Here is a 14720-nt window from a genome sequence, read left to right on the forward strand (position 1 = left end):
TATGTATCTCCTATTTGTAGTAAAATAATCAATATGTTAATAAGATCTTTATAATTTTCAAGACCTGGAAAGCAATGGCACAAGGGATTTATTTTTATCAAGAGAAAACATAAGACCTTCCACAAACATTTTGTCTCCACACTGTACCATCTGTTGCTGCCTCCAGCAGAATGGACCAAATTATGAAATTGATTTTCTTTTGCATAAATATTGTTTATAAATGATTACACGGGAATCAAGATAGGTATGTTGTTTTTTGTACGTTTTTAATTTTTTTTCCAAAATAAGACAATTTACTTACATTATGCAGATATCCATTTCAATGTCAGATTGGACATTGAAATGAATAAAGATTATTAACGTTTTACAAAACTTTCACCCAGGATTCACACATTTCTCCAACTGAATCAAATTTTTTAAAAATGTGAAAATCTTGAGTGGAAGTCGTTTGAATCTTGGTTTAATTTTTTTTTACAAATAGACATATAAACAAATGTTATTCTCATATAACATTTAATTTAATAAACAATCCGACCTGAGGATTTGTGCTGCTACATAAAAAATACCTCAAACTTAAAAGCTGCTGTATACATATCCACTAAAGGGATACTGTATCATATCAAATAAGCAAAAATTAGAGCACTAAATTCAAAACAAATGGCTAAATAAATACTAGATAAACATTAATAAACACATGCTTTACTGCTTGAAGAATGGGATGCACCCAGAACATTTTGGGAAAAAAGTATCATTGACAGTACCCAACTGTTTTTGTTTGCAAGTGCACTAATATGGCTACAACCACCTCAAGCATGTTTTAACCCAATACAGTACAGAAAAGAATCACCCCCTTTAAAATAATCCCATTTTGTTGCTTTGGCTCATTGTCATGTTTACTTTCCAACATGACAATGACCCAAAGCACACAGCAAAAATGACCGCACATTGGTTGAAACAGAAAAAAGAGGTGAAATTCATTCCATAGCATCGCCAGAGCCCAGACTTAAGCCCCATTGAAAATCTGTGGAATGACTTGAAGACTGCAGTCCACAAATGGTCACCTGCAAATCGAACTGAACTTGAGCAGTTCTGCAGAGAAGAGTGGGAAAATATTGCAAAGTCTAAATCTGCAAAGTTAGTAGAGACATATCCCAACAGACCAAAGGCTGTAATCAAAGCAAAGGGTGGTTAAAAAAAAATACATACACAATAGGGGGATACTTTTTTTCCAGCAGTGATTCTGTTTTTAAATTTTTCCAATATTTTTTCTGACATGTTGGTGTTATATCTTTCACTTGGATGTTATAAGTTGCACTAGATACAGCTAGATACAACAAAAACTGAGTCTGTCTTTATTTTAGGCTGAAAAGCAACAAAATATATATATATATATACATTTAAAACACACATTGAATAAAGTGCACATATCACCATACACACTGAAAAACAGCATACGCAGTGCACTTGACAGTACATGCATATAGGGTACAATATCTGCATACACTAAAATGTACAGAGCCACAAAATTTAAAAAAGTCCAAAGCGCAAAAAGATCTCTACACCTAGATTACAAAACAAGTGGCAATCACAATGAAATGCTTAAAGGAGATGCATGGGATTTATAAGAAAACATACATACATACTCACCTTAAGTCTGCAGCATTGGTGTGATGCAGCAGCTGTCCCATGACGGCTTTAAAGTCGAGAACGGAGCAATCACATGACCTCAGATCACTCAGCTCTTGGTCTTCTCATAGTGGACTATTGGACTATTTGTTGTAGCAAGTAACCAAGGAAGGCCTTTCATGTGGCTATTTAATTTATTTTTAATTCAATGCCTATTTTTATGAATAAAGAAAATGTTCTGCCCATTTCCCTCACATACCCTGAACAATGTGGTATATTTTTCCCCTTTCCATACTTGTAAACCTGCAGGAAGGAGGCAGACATATGGCCTTTCCTGTTCTTATCATCCCACATTTGGCACTAGCCTGTGGAGTTGAAGATCACACATATTAAAGAGGAAGTAAACCCTGATGAGTTTACTTCCTCTTTCATTCCCTGCAAAGGCAAAGCATAATGGACTACTGTGATTCGCCGGAGCAGCGATGACATCACTCCCGCGCATGCGCACAGGAGCCGAGAAGCGCGGCATTGCGCGGCATCTTCGTCTTTGACGATGCCCCGCTCGGTGCACCTGCGCGCCGCTGTCTACGGCGCATTCGCCGTAGATAGCGGTGCCCGTCTTCGGGCAAATATCTCCTAAACCGTATAGGTTTGGGAGATATTTCTTGGACCTACAGGTAAGCCTTAATCTAGGCTTACCTGTAGGTCAAAGTGGTTTGTAAGGGTTTACCACCACTTTAAAGCTGCGATGTGTTGTGGCTTATGACTCTGCAATGACACTTCTTATCCCAGCATGCATCTGTGCTTCTGAGGTACTGGGACGGTGATGATGTCAGTCTTTGACAGTAGACATTTGTGTGCAGGATGATTATGTCCACCAACTGCTAAGAGGAACATGCATGCTGGCATCATTTCTGCAGGCAAGACGACTGTAAGGGACATGACCATAAACTACCAGGGTACCTAGGAAGCAGTTGGATGATGCTGAATAACATTTAAAAGGAAAAAGTAGTCGCACCATGGAAATCCAATGCATAGTTTTTGGAACATGGCCAGCAAAGATAATCAGACTTGCAGGCTGTTATACTATTATAAACCCGTAAAAAATATGTTTACTTCGTTTTTTCTCAAAAATACAATTTAGTTTCCCTGCTCAAAATTTGCTAGCAAAATAGCCATTTCAAGACACTTTAACTTGACATGACTGTTCCATGAAGATGAATAGCACATCAAGGCATGCCCTTATGCCATTGTACCAGATGTAATCCTGGACACTAACTTTTTAAAGAGCATGTTACCCCACATTTAATATTCCTGATGTTCCTGTTATATTATGAACTTGTGTTAAAAAGTATACTGTTCTTTTTATTTTGCTATTTTTTTGCAAAATACCTGCCAGTCCCTCTTTTTTTTTATTTCAAATTGACCACGCTAGGCATAAGAGCATATCCATTTCAGTGTGATCACTGATGGGCACTGATGAGGCGGGATTGATGGGCACTGATGAGGAGGTACTGATGGGCACTGATGTACACAGATAGGTGGCACTGATGAGGAGTTGAGCACTAATAGGTGGCCCAATGCCCACTGATGAGGAGGCACTGATAGGCAGTGCTCATGGGCAGTGTTTGGTGGCACTGATGGGCACTGATAGACTGCACTGGTGGGCACTGATAGGCTGCACCGATGGGCACTGATAGGCTGCACTGATGGGCACTTATAGGCTCTCAAACACAATAAAAATGACTGCGCTTATCAGAAAAAAAAAGGAACAAGTGAATAAGTGAATGGATGAAACATAAATATGTTTGTTTTTTTAGAAAGCCAAGCTACAACTTCCTGTGAGATACACACTAATATAAACAACTTTCTTTATTAAGTTGTGCTGTAAGTGTGCAATTAGGGCTGCTAAGATAGAACACAAAAGACACATAGCGGAGGAAAGCAAAAAAAAAATCCCAAGAAATACTTTAAGCACGTAAAAAGTAAAAAAGGGAGGACAGACCATATTGGTCCCATAAAGAATGAAGAAGGACATCTGGTTAGAAAGGATGGGGAGATAGCGAAGGTATTGAATGTATTCTTCTCCTCAGTCTTCACGAGGGAATCGGGGGGCTTCAGTAACCAAAACTGCAGTGTTTAACCTCATGACACATCGCAGGAAGCACCTCCATGGTTAACAGGGGACAGAATTAAAATTAGACTTGGGAAACTTAACATTAGTCACCGGGACCAGATGGCTTGCACCCAAGGGTATTTAGGGAACTCAGTCAAGTAATTGCCGGACCATTGTTCCTAATTTTTACTGACAGTCTACTGACTGGAATGGTACCAGCTGATTGGAGAAATGCCAATGTAGCAACAAAATGTAAAAGGGGTCAAAAATACATCCCTGGGCATTACAGACCAGTTAGCCTAACATCAATAGTATGCAAACTCTTGGAGGGGATTATAAGGGATTATATACAAGATTTTAGTAATGAGAATGGTATCATTAGCAGTAATCAGCATGGATTCATGAAGACTAGTTCTTGCCAAACCAATCTATTAACCTTCTATAAGGAGGTGAGTAGCCATCTAGATAAAGGAAAACCCGTGGACGTGGTGTATCTGGATTTTGCAAAAGCATTTGACACAGTTCCCCATAAACATTTACTGTACAAAATAAGGTCCGCTGGGATAGTTTCATAGTTAGTTAGGTTGAATAAAGACACCAGTCCATCCAGTTCAACCTGAGTGAGTGTCTACCCTTATCCCTGTACATTGCACACTCGCATTGGTCCCTACCCTCAAGGAGCCCACAATCTAAGGTCCCCATTCATATACTAAGGCCAATTTTTTGGACAGAAGCCAATTAACCTACCTGCATGTCTTTGGAGTGTGGGAGGAAACCGGAGTACCCGGAGGAAACCCATGCAGACACAGGGAGAACATGCAAACTCCAGGCAGGTAGTGTCGTGGTTGGGATTCGAACCAGCGACCCTTTTTACTGCTAGGTGAGAGTGCTAACCACTGTGGACCACAGGGTGAGTACATGGATTGAAAACTGGTTACAAGGGCGAGTTCAGAGTGTGGTGATACTCAGGGGAGTACTCAGAATGGTCAGGAGTGGTTAGTGGGGTTCCCCAGGGTTCTGTACTGGGACCAGTTTGTTCATAAATGACCTGGAGGATGGTGTAAACAGTTCAATCTCTGTATTTGTGAATGATACTAAGCTAAGCAGGGCAATAAATTCTCTGCAGGATGTGGAAACCTTGCAAGAAGATCTGAACAAATTAATGGAGTGGGACACTACATGGCAAATGAGGTTCAATGTAGAAAAATGTAAAATAATGCATTTGGGTGGCAAAAATATGAATGCAATCTATACATTGGGAGGAGAACCTCTGGGGGAATCTAGGATGGAAAAGGACCTGGGGATCCTAGTAGATGATAGGCTCAGCAATGGCATGCAATGCCAAGCTGCTGCTAACAAAGCAAACAGAATATTGGCATGCATTAAAAAGGGGATCAATTCCAGAGATAAAACGATAATTCTCCCACTCTACAAGACTCTGGTCCAGCCGCACCTAGAATAGGCTGTCCAGTTCTGGGCACCAGTCCTCAGGAACAACCAGTACAAAGAAGGGCAACAAAGCTAATAAAGGGTCTGGAGGATATTAGTTATGAGGAAAGGTTGTGAGCACTGAACTTATTCTCTCTGGAGAAGAGACGTTTGAGAGGGGATATGATTTCAATTTATAAATATAGTACTGTTGACCCCACTATAGGGATAAAACTTTTTTGCAGAAGGGAGTTTAACAAAACTCGTGGCTACTCATTAAAATTAGAAGAAAAGAGATTAACCTTAAATTATGTAGGGGGTTCTTTACTGTAAGAGAGGCAAGGATATGGAATTCCCTTCCACAGGTGGTGGTCTCAGCAGGAAGCATCGATAGTTTCAAGAAACGATTAGATAAGCACCTGAACGACCACAGCATACAGGGATATACAATGTAATACTGACATATAATCACACACATAGGTTGGACTTGATGGACTTGTGTCTTTTTTCAACCTCACTTACTATGTAACTATGTAACTATGCTCTCATAAAAGTGAATTCTTGCAATAAACGTTAATAATGCTCTATTCTATGTAAAGTGACTCTGTGCATAATGAAAATAAAGTAATTAATTGATTTAATTATCACATTGGATCATGTTTTGAATAGTCCAGTGTTCTAAAGTGATTTTCAAAACGTGAAATTGTCACACCCAAGAGTCGTGGTTGAAAAAGATAAAGACCTCCACTGCTACACACACTGCTGCTTACCGACTCCAAAGGATCTCCTATTACAGATGCTTGTGGCTTAATAGCCAGCCCGGGCCTTTTGAGAGATGGAACTATAATCCCAGTGTCTTCCCAAAATGTAATCCTTGCTTTAAGCTCCACGGTTTTTCTTGTTACAAATTGTTGGAAAAAACATTTGTGAACTAATGCAAATGTCTCCGGAACACTGATTGGCACTGATGGGGCTGCACATTCTAAATGATTTGCTGACAGGCTTGCCGGTTAACAGCTCTCCTTTCCTCCCACAGACCCAGAGTGGTAGGAAAGTACTGCTGATAATCAGCAAGTCAGTTTACATGTGGTCAGCTGTGATTGAACACAGCTGATCACATGGTAAAGGGCTGCTATGATTGGTCCTTTACCCTGATCTGTGATCAGCTGTGTCCGAAGAACACAACTGTCACAGAGTACATCCAATGTGCACAGCAGGAGGCATGCAGGAGGTGGGGTTCTGGGAAGATGTCTATGGACACCCTCCCAAAACTGGAAAACCACGCTGTAGCTGTCTTTTGACTATCACGCAGTCGGGAAGCGGTTAATAGTTCCAGTGTCCATCATCCAAAAGACAACATTCTGAGTTTAACTCCATTGTATTTGTCAGTGCAGGGATATTGTTTTAGGGAATGAAGGAGGCAACATATGAGTCGATAAATACTTGACATTCTTGAGAATGACAGAAAGGGAGATATATGTCAAATCTTAAAAAAGTGATTAGGGCATCGGTTACTAGCACAATACTTACTCCACAGACAGTGACGTAGGCAGCATAGTTTGAACAAGAACGCCCCCCCCCCCCCCCCAGTTGAACTGGCAAAGAAAGAGACAGGGATTATAGGAATCTCAGAAAATACAGAATTTTGATATTTGCAACTTTATTTAAAATGTAATGATTTACTAATAAACCTCAGGTGGATTAAACAGTGTTTGTTTCACTCTAAAGGCTAAAAAAAAATTTGCTGTATATATGTCAAGCTTCAAAAGTTGCACTTAATCAAGTTGTATGAACTTGGCATGCTCAGGTTGATTTACTAAAGTAGTTTAGAATCTTCCTTCAATAAATTGTGTGAAGATTCTCTTTATTTATCTGGCCAGGTAAAAAAGATAATTCCCATTTATTCATTTTTCCTGCATATTATTGGATTACTTTTATTGCATGAAGATTCTCAACCCCTTTAATAAATTAGCCTGTATGTTTGAAGTCATGTATTGCAGTACGGTATAAACTTTCAGTTCATCTCAGTTTATAAGAGAGCATAAGAAATGGACATGAGTGATTTACACAAGTGTACACGTTTTCTTTATAGGGGTGGTGTAAATATTTCCTTCATCACCTCTACTTCTTTGCAGCTGTGTTACATAGAAAACATTTTTTTAGAAACAGCTGTGCGGGAACCAAAGGCCCATTTAAAATGATAACTGACAAACTTAACATAATCTTCCCAAGCCTTTAAAGAGCATTTTCATTCTAGCATTTAGTTACATCAAGTCATTTCTATATTTTCCACAATAAAACAACCACAAAAGCAATAATCTTATAGAATGTTGGAAGACCAACATATATCAATGAAACATCACTAAGGGAGCGTTAATTTAAATTAATTCTTTTGAAACTCAGCCAGGCCTTGTATTAAAAACAGTATAATTTCTGATTGATCACCCTCGGCTGTGTAGCTTACCACAGATGGGAGTGCAATGTCTATTGTTTTAAAATGTATTTCATGTGAAAATTCAATATAAAAAATACAATTTGACAGATGAGGTAATAATTCACATAAAGTGCAGTGTCAGAGAGGTACTTTTTATCAGCACATTTCCTGCTAAATCATTTTTTGTTTGAAGTTGGGTGAGTTGATGTTAGGCCAATATTTATAGACTTAAAGTAGTAGTCTTAACTCAATCAATAAAATCATTTATAAGCTTTAGAGAATTAATGTCGATTTAAATGTGTCAAATTTGCAGCTTTTTGGTACCAAGGAAACTTTGAGACAATAAGTCAAATACATAAGCAAGTGTTAATGTGTTCAAAGTCCAGCAAGTTAGGAGATCACAGCATTCCTGTGCAGGAGTTGCACAAGTGGTCTTAGTGCAAGAAAACACACTGCAATGATTTGAACACAGTCAGAAGAGAAAATGGCATGAAAATATACATCCGACTTCGGAATGTCACATCATTTTGTCCTGTGAAATACAGTAATAGATCTCCTAAAACATTGGAAAGCCAATGGATTAGTCTTAGATTCAAATCTCGAGTTGGGTAAGTTGTGAAAAGGTCCCAAGTGGCAATGGATTTCACTGGAGAAGTCAGTAGAGAAAATAAATGGGGCAGGTAGAATTCATTCGGGTCAGAGTTGGACCAGTCTAGAGGTGAATGGTGAAATTGGTTGGTAATCCAGCCAAGGTTGCCATTTTGAGAGGAACTTATCATGCATATCTTCCAGGACTGCCTTCAGTTTTTCATTAATAAAAGTGCTCTGAATCTTTAATTTGATTTCTTCAAAATTAAGAGCTGGTGAACTCCATGCACAAGCTCTTGTTTGTTTTGTTGCCATAACAATAAAAGAGATCAGCTTATGAGACCATTGTGTTATGTCTTTTATCAGTCTGTGGAGAAGGGCTTCCCATGGTTTTTTTTTTAGATAAATATGTGTGACTGATATTATCATAGTGTAGACCAGTGGTAGGCAACCTCGGCCCTCCAGCTGTGGTGAAACTACAAGTCCCATGAGACATTGCAAGACCCTGACAATCGCAGGCAAGACTCCTAGAAGCAGAGACATGATGGTATTTGTAGTTTCACTACAGCTGGAGTGTTGAGGTTGCCTACGCCTGGTGTAGACTCCAGTCTACACCAGGGGTAGACTATATATGATAGACTTCTATATGATATATGTCACCCTCTGTCCCACATCCTCAGATACATGAGGACAAATAGGTAGGGACACATTTGGCAATACATGCCAGCTTATAGTACCACAGAGAAAGAACTTTATAGGAGTTTTCTAAGGCTTGTATATTGTAGGAAAATTTAGAAGTAGCCTGCCAAATCTGCAGTGATACTGCCATGAAGGTACCTGTTAAGAGATTTTCTTTTGTGCAGTTATAACTATCTTCCAGTGTTCATGCATTGTCACATGTAGCAGTGGACTACAAGCAGTCATAATGACACATTGGGGAGAATTCAATAAAGTTCCTGCATCACTGTTGTTAAACCATCTTGTTATGTATTGCACCAAATTTTGGCATTTTTGGTTCTGACAGTGTCTCGTACACCAAGTTCAGGTAGCTCTAAAATCTAACATTGTGGCGCAATGAATGCTCACAATTCAAAATAAAATACCGGCAGTTGATGTCTTATGAAAGTGGAGCTAATTAAGACCAATTCTTTTTTGATGTACAGAGAGAAAAACTGTCCCTGACGGAATTTGTTAAAGTGTTTCACATGCATTCTAAAAGTGGCGCTACATGCATTAAATTTAAGAACACGTACTAGAGAACTACATGATGTTGGTGCATTCTGTGCCATTTTTAGAATGCATGAGAGACATTTTCAAAAACATCTGCCTACGCCATTCTTTTCGGAATTCCAGGGATTGTGCAGACATTATGTAACAGTGTCATTATCAAGATGCCAATCCTTTGGAATGGTTTGCAGTCACTGACTGACAGCCACTGCAGCCGCTCAATCGAATAATCAACAGCACATGGATGTAAATGTAAAAAAAAAATGTTTTTATAAAGAAAAAAAATTGGCAATTTTTAAAGCACACTACTACACACTAACAGACTACATTGTATCTACCCATAGACTTTTTTTCCAGTCATGATTTAGATCTACTAAAACAGTAAAATAGCAACCACTCAATGTTCACTGTACTGAAGAAAGACTAATGCCAAAATGCTAGCTGATTCTGGTTGGTTGCTTTAGTGATTGTGCACCCTACTTCTTTTAAGAAATAAGCCTGATTGGTATAAATCAGATTCTCTCCAATTACAAAAGAAGTAAGACATTAAAAACTGCATATACAAACCCAAGGTGGTTACAAGAACTTGGCTACATGGTTAATTTTAATTGTATAAGATTAAAATGTAGCTCAATCCAAAAAAAAAAGTTTTGAATAGAGTGGAGCAGGTTTAAGATGCTTTCCAGTTATTTTTGTATCACTTTGTTCTGGCAAAAAATGTTTCCACTTCCCTTTTGTCATATTGACGTACTGGGTGTCACCAAAACAGTAAGTGAAGATAAATCTTTCAAATGGTTACACAGACAGCACTATAAACATAACAGGGGTTCTAATTCTTCCATACATCCCTAAAAAGATATTGTATAGATGATTATAGCATGGTCAAATGGCGAGCTATATTGTCCATCAAACGCTTTTATGGTCGTCTATATTTTCAACAAAACCTGGCCTTTGCAATAATGTTTAGCACATATGATAAATCAGCAAATAGACCATAATATACTGCTTTGATCTTTTTTTTTTAGTGTAGTAGAAAGTCACAGACCCAAGTGATCTTTAGTTCATTAGCAATCCTTTAGTGGATTCCAACAATTACAGCTCGCAGGCAGGCTTGTTCCATTTGGAACCAGTGCGACTTGGGGAAAAAAAAAATCTCTGACTAATGGCTTGTTAGAAAGAGTTGACAGTATGTTGCAATTTGTTATAATTGAATCTCAACCTCATCAGCTGTTTGAAGGCATGAAATGTTTTCAAACACTACACTGATTTAAATTAATGGCACAAAAAAATTCAGAAGCGACGTCTGTCAGACTAGGAGCTAATAAATGTGTTCACTCTGATTTGAAAATGACATTTCATCATGGTTATAAAAGCAATCCAAGACTCTTGAAGACATTTTCTTTTCTTTAATGGGGAATTTCTTACACAATGTTTTAACTCTGCCATTTCAGAAATATTAATGGTAGTAGAAAAAAAATGTTTGTTTACACATGTAAAAGAACTAGCAAAACATTATCTTGAAAAAAAATATTACTGTTAAAATTATCAGTAGTGGTAGCAGTAGTAATATTTTATATATAGTACTATTTCTTTTTATATATTATATATTTTTCAAAGATGCGCCATGAAAACTGGTTAAAATATATAAATAATTACACACACACACACACACACACACACACACACACACACACACACACACACACACACACACACACACACACACACACACACACACACACACACTTTTATGTGAAATCTTTTTATTTCAGTGGGATTATCATGTCATTACTTCAGTGTGGAAGTCATTAGGCAATGATTTGATGATGTCACCTCAGCAGAGAGGTCTGGGATAAGATCCTCTAGTTTGACTGTAGAACAAGTATAAAACCACAGGAACTTTCCTCAATATTACATCAATAATGTAAACTTAAAATAGATCTACTGTATACCTGGCCCGAATCAAATTGTGTTTGCTAAAGCACTGCATCATCAACAAATTATATATTTAAATTATAATATAACTTTTTTCCATCCTTTTTTGTATCTCTGAACTCCTTAAGTCTTTTAAGTCTTTTTTAAGTGTTATCCTGTCTATATACATTTACTCTATTTTTTACTTTGATTGCTAGTTAGGGTACAGTGACCTTAATCCACTTAAAAGGGCCTTGCAGTAAGCAGCAACTAAGGGCTATGTACTGTAGTAGCTACTGATCCTAAAATTCTGTGGGTAATAGTAAAAATATGCCCAAAAAGTGGAAATAATGCTGACCTTATACTATGGTTTCCATATGCTTCACCTAGGTGTTGTTGGCCTCGCTTTATATGGGACTGTGGGAATTCAAAATTTCTAATCCTCATTGATTTCTGGTTGGGGGAGGGGAGGAGGTGGGAGGCTACTACAGCATATAGCATTTAGTTGTTACGGACTGCAAAGTCCAGTTTTACAAATACAGCAAACCCCTTTATGAATTTGCTTGCTTGACAATAATTATGGCAGTACCAATTTGATATATACTGTATAAGAATTTCAATAGGGAAGTGCTATGTAACATATTAAATGGAACTAATGTTCATTTTACCACACTGTGGCTAATCTGGTTGGAGAAAAAGAAGAAAATAGCGATTCTTCTTTCCAGATAAAACAGAGGTGGGTTATTGCTATATTCAATAACAGAATAATAGAATATTAGGCTGAAATGAGAGAGTTACAGCTAATGAGGAACCTATGAGCTGCCTAATAGTGACTGCACCAGAAAATGGATCAAAGAAAATAATTGATTAAGGCAGAAGACTGACCAAAGCTTTTTGACTATACTTCTCCTGTGGGTCACAGGAGTGAAGTTAGTTTTGGCTAAAGCCCCCTGCTAGCTGACATCACAAACCTAGTCCAGGCTGTGAAGAGATCCAACCATGTGGTCATGCTCCACCCAGAAGCCTGGACAGGCAGCTGGCACTGTCTCTTGTTGAGCCATTGAGAGCCTAAGCCAGCTGATTTTGCCCCCTTTACAGCCCAGTGCTCCAGTAAGCTTTGGAGGGGCAGAGCAGAGAGCTATCTGCAAGCTGAGGTGTTTGATCACTCAGCTTTCATTCTTAGAGGCAGCTTTACTGGTTCACTTGGCTCTTTTAGCCTTTAGTAACAGCGCCCTGTTGCAGGACCCAAACCTGGTTTCTGGATAGGGTTTCTCCAGGCCCCCCGATAGGAGCCCATCTGACTCCTGCAATGAGACTTCCTGTCTCCTGGCTTGGGCACATATGACCCCTGGGTGAGACCTCCTGTCCCTTGGCCCCTGGCTGGGTCACCTCTGACCACTGGGTCCGGCCTTCTGTCTCCCACAATGAGAGCTGTCTCCAAACTGGGAGCTCTGGGCTATCCTCAGACTTGAGTATATAATGACCCTGCACACCTGTGTACTCACACCGGTTTCAGGAACCTGGTAAAATCCAGACACAGGATTGAAATTTCTAGATTCAGAACTAAAGAATAGAGAGAACACCAACAACACAGCTTTCTCCGCTCAGAAGCAATAATCTGGAACCTTGCCTTAACCGGGTCTCACTCTGTCACACGTTATTATGTTTTAGAATATTTTGAAAATGTTCAGGTTTACATAAGAAGAATGACTGTGGGCAGCACCACTATACCCCTCTGCCCACCCACCGACCTCCACTGTACACCTTTGATTCCCTCTGACCTCCACTTAACCACTCTGGCTTCCACTGGCCATCAATGAACCCCTCTGTACCCACTGACATCCAATGTACCCACCTGGCCCCACTAACCACAATAGTACCCCCTCAGCCCTGCTGACCTGTGTTCTTTTCCTCACAATGGCCTCCTCTGACCACCAGCATCAGGGCATTCCTCCTTCCACAGACCTCCCATGTTAGGCATCTATTTTTTTTTTTCATAGGGATCACTGACTCCAGGGCATTGTGTTCTTTCCACTGACAACTGACCTTTGGTTCACACACAGGCACCAGGCGTTTTTCCTCCCAATGACTGTAAGGGACCTTATTAAGGTACATATTCCTGAACAGTTACGGAACAACCAGGGTCGCAGAAGTCGCACTTGTGACCGGGCCCTGGAGTTTCACCACTGTGGGGGGTCCCAAGCAGTGTTGCTAGCCTCCCTCTTAGTTACAGTTTGAAAAAATCAGCCTATAAATTTAGAGGCCAGCCAGTGTCTGCATCTGAGCGGACACTCGTCTCACGTAGCCCAGTGATAATCACACCCCCTCCCCCCACACTTACGGGAGAGGAGAGAGTAATACAGCTACTCCTCCTTTGCCATGTTTGCAAAGGGGAGGATGTCTATTGTCATACTCCCGGCAAAGTAGATACACGCTGTAGCCGTCATTCGGCTATAGCGTGGATCTAAAAGAGTTAAAAAGTAACAATAAATTACTATAAACGTGAACATGTCATGAAGATAAATTGTCAATGCAAAATAAATCTATGAAAACTAAGTAATGCAAAAAAGTCCAATAAAGTGAAATATGAATTAAATAAACTTCTTAAATAGTGCAATACAGAAAGTCTATATTTCATAAGGTGCTTCATAGAGATGACACAATGATGTTTCAACAATTTTCAACTTGTGCTCCTTTCACCAGGTGAAGTGCAAGCAAGCTCACCTTCATAATATTTATGTCTGCTTTTAATTTTTATACACAATTTATTTTTATGTTTATATTTATGTTGTTTAGTGTTATTAACCACTTAACAACCGCCCATTGCCGATTAACGGCATCAGGGCGGTTGTTTAACTCTAAGAGGCCGTTAATTAACGGCCTCCTAGAATTCTGCTCTCGCGCGCCCCCTGGGGCGCGCACACGAGAGCATCCGTGACCGCTGGGTCCAGTGGACCCGGCGCATCACGAATCACGGTAAACGGCCGCTCATCGCGGCCGTTTACCACGTGATCGCTCTGTCAAATGACGGAGTGATCACTTGTAAACAAGCCGGCGTCATGTTATGACGCCGGTTCCTCCCTCCCCCTCTCTGTACCGATCGGTACAGCGGAGGGGGAAGAGATCGGTGTCAGCAGCGATGTGGGCTGCATCTGCAGTGCCCACATCGCTGCTCACCGAAAATTAACCCCTCAAATCCCTGCAAATACTCTGCATTACTCTGCAATTCCCTGCAAATACTCTGCATTACTCTGCAATTCCCTGCAAATACTCTGCATTACTCTGCAATTCCCTGCAAATACTCTGCATTACTCTGCAATTCCCTGCAAATACTCTGCAATTCCCTGCAAATACTCTGCATTACTCTGCAATTCCCTGCAAATACTC

Source organism: Lithobates pipiens, unplaced genomic scaffold, assembly GCF_037356315.1.
Source record: "Lithobates pipiens isolate NorthernLeopardFrog02 unplaced genomic scaffold, aLitPip1_a1.2 Scaffold_16, whole genome shotgun sequence".
Taxonomy (NCBI): Eukaryota; Metazoa; Chordata; class Amphibia; order Anura; family Ranidae; genus Lithobates; species Lithobates pipiens.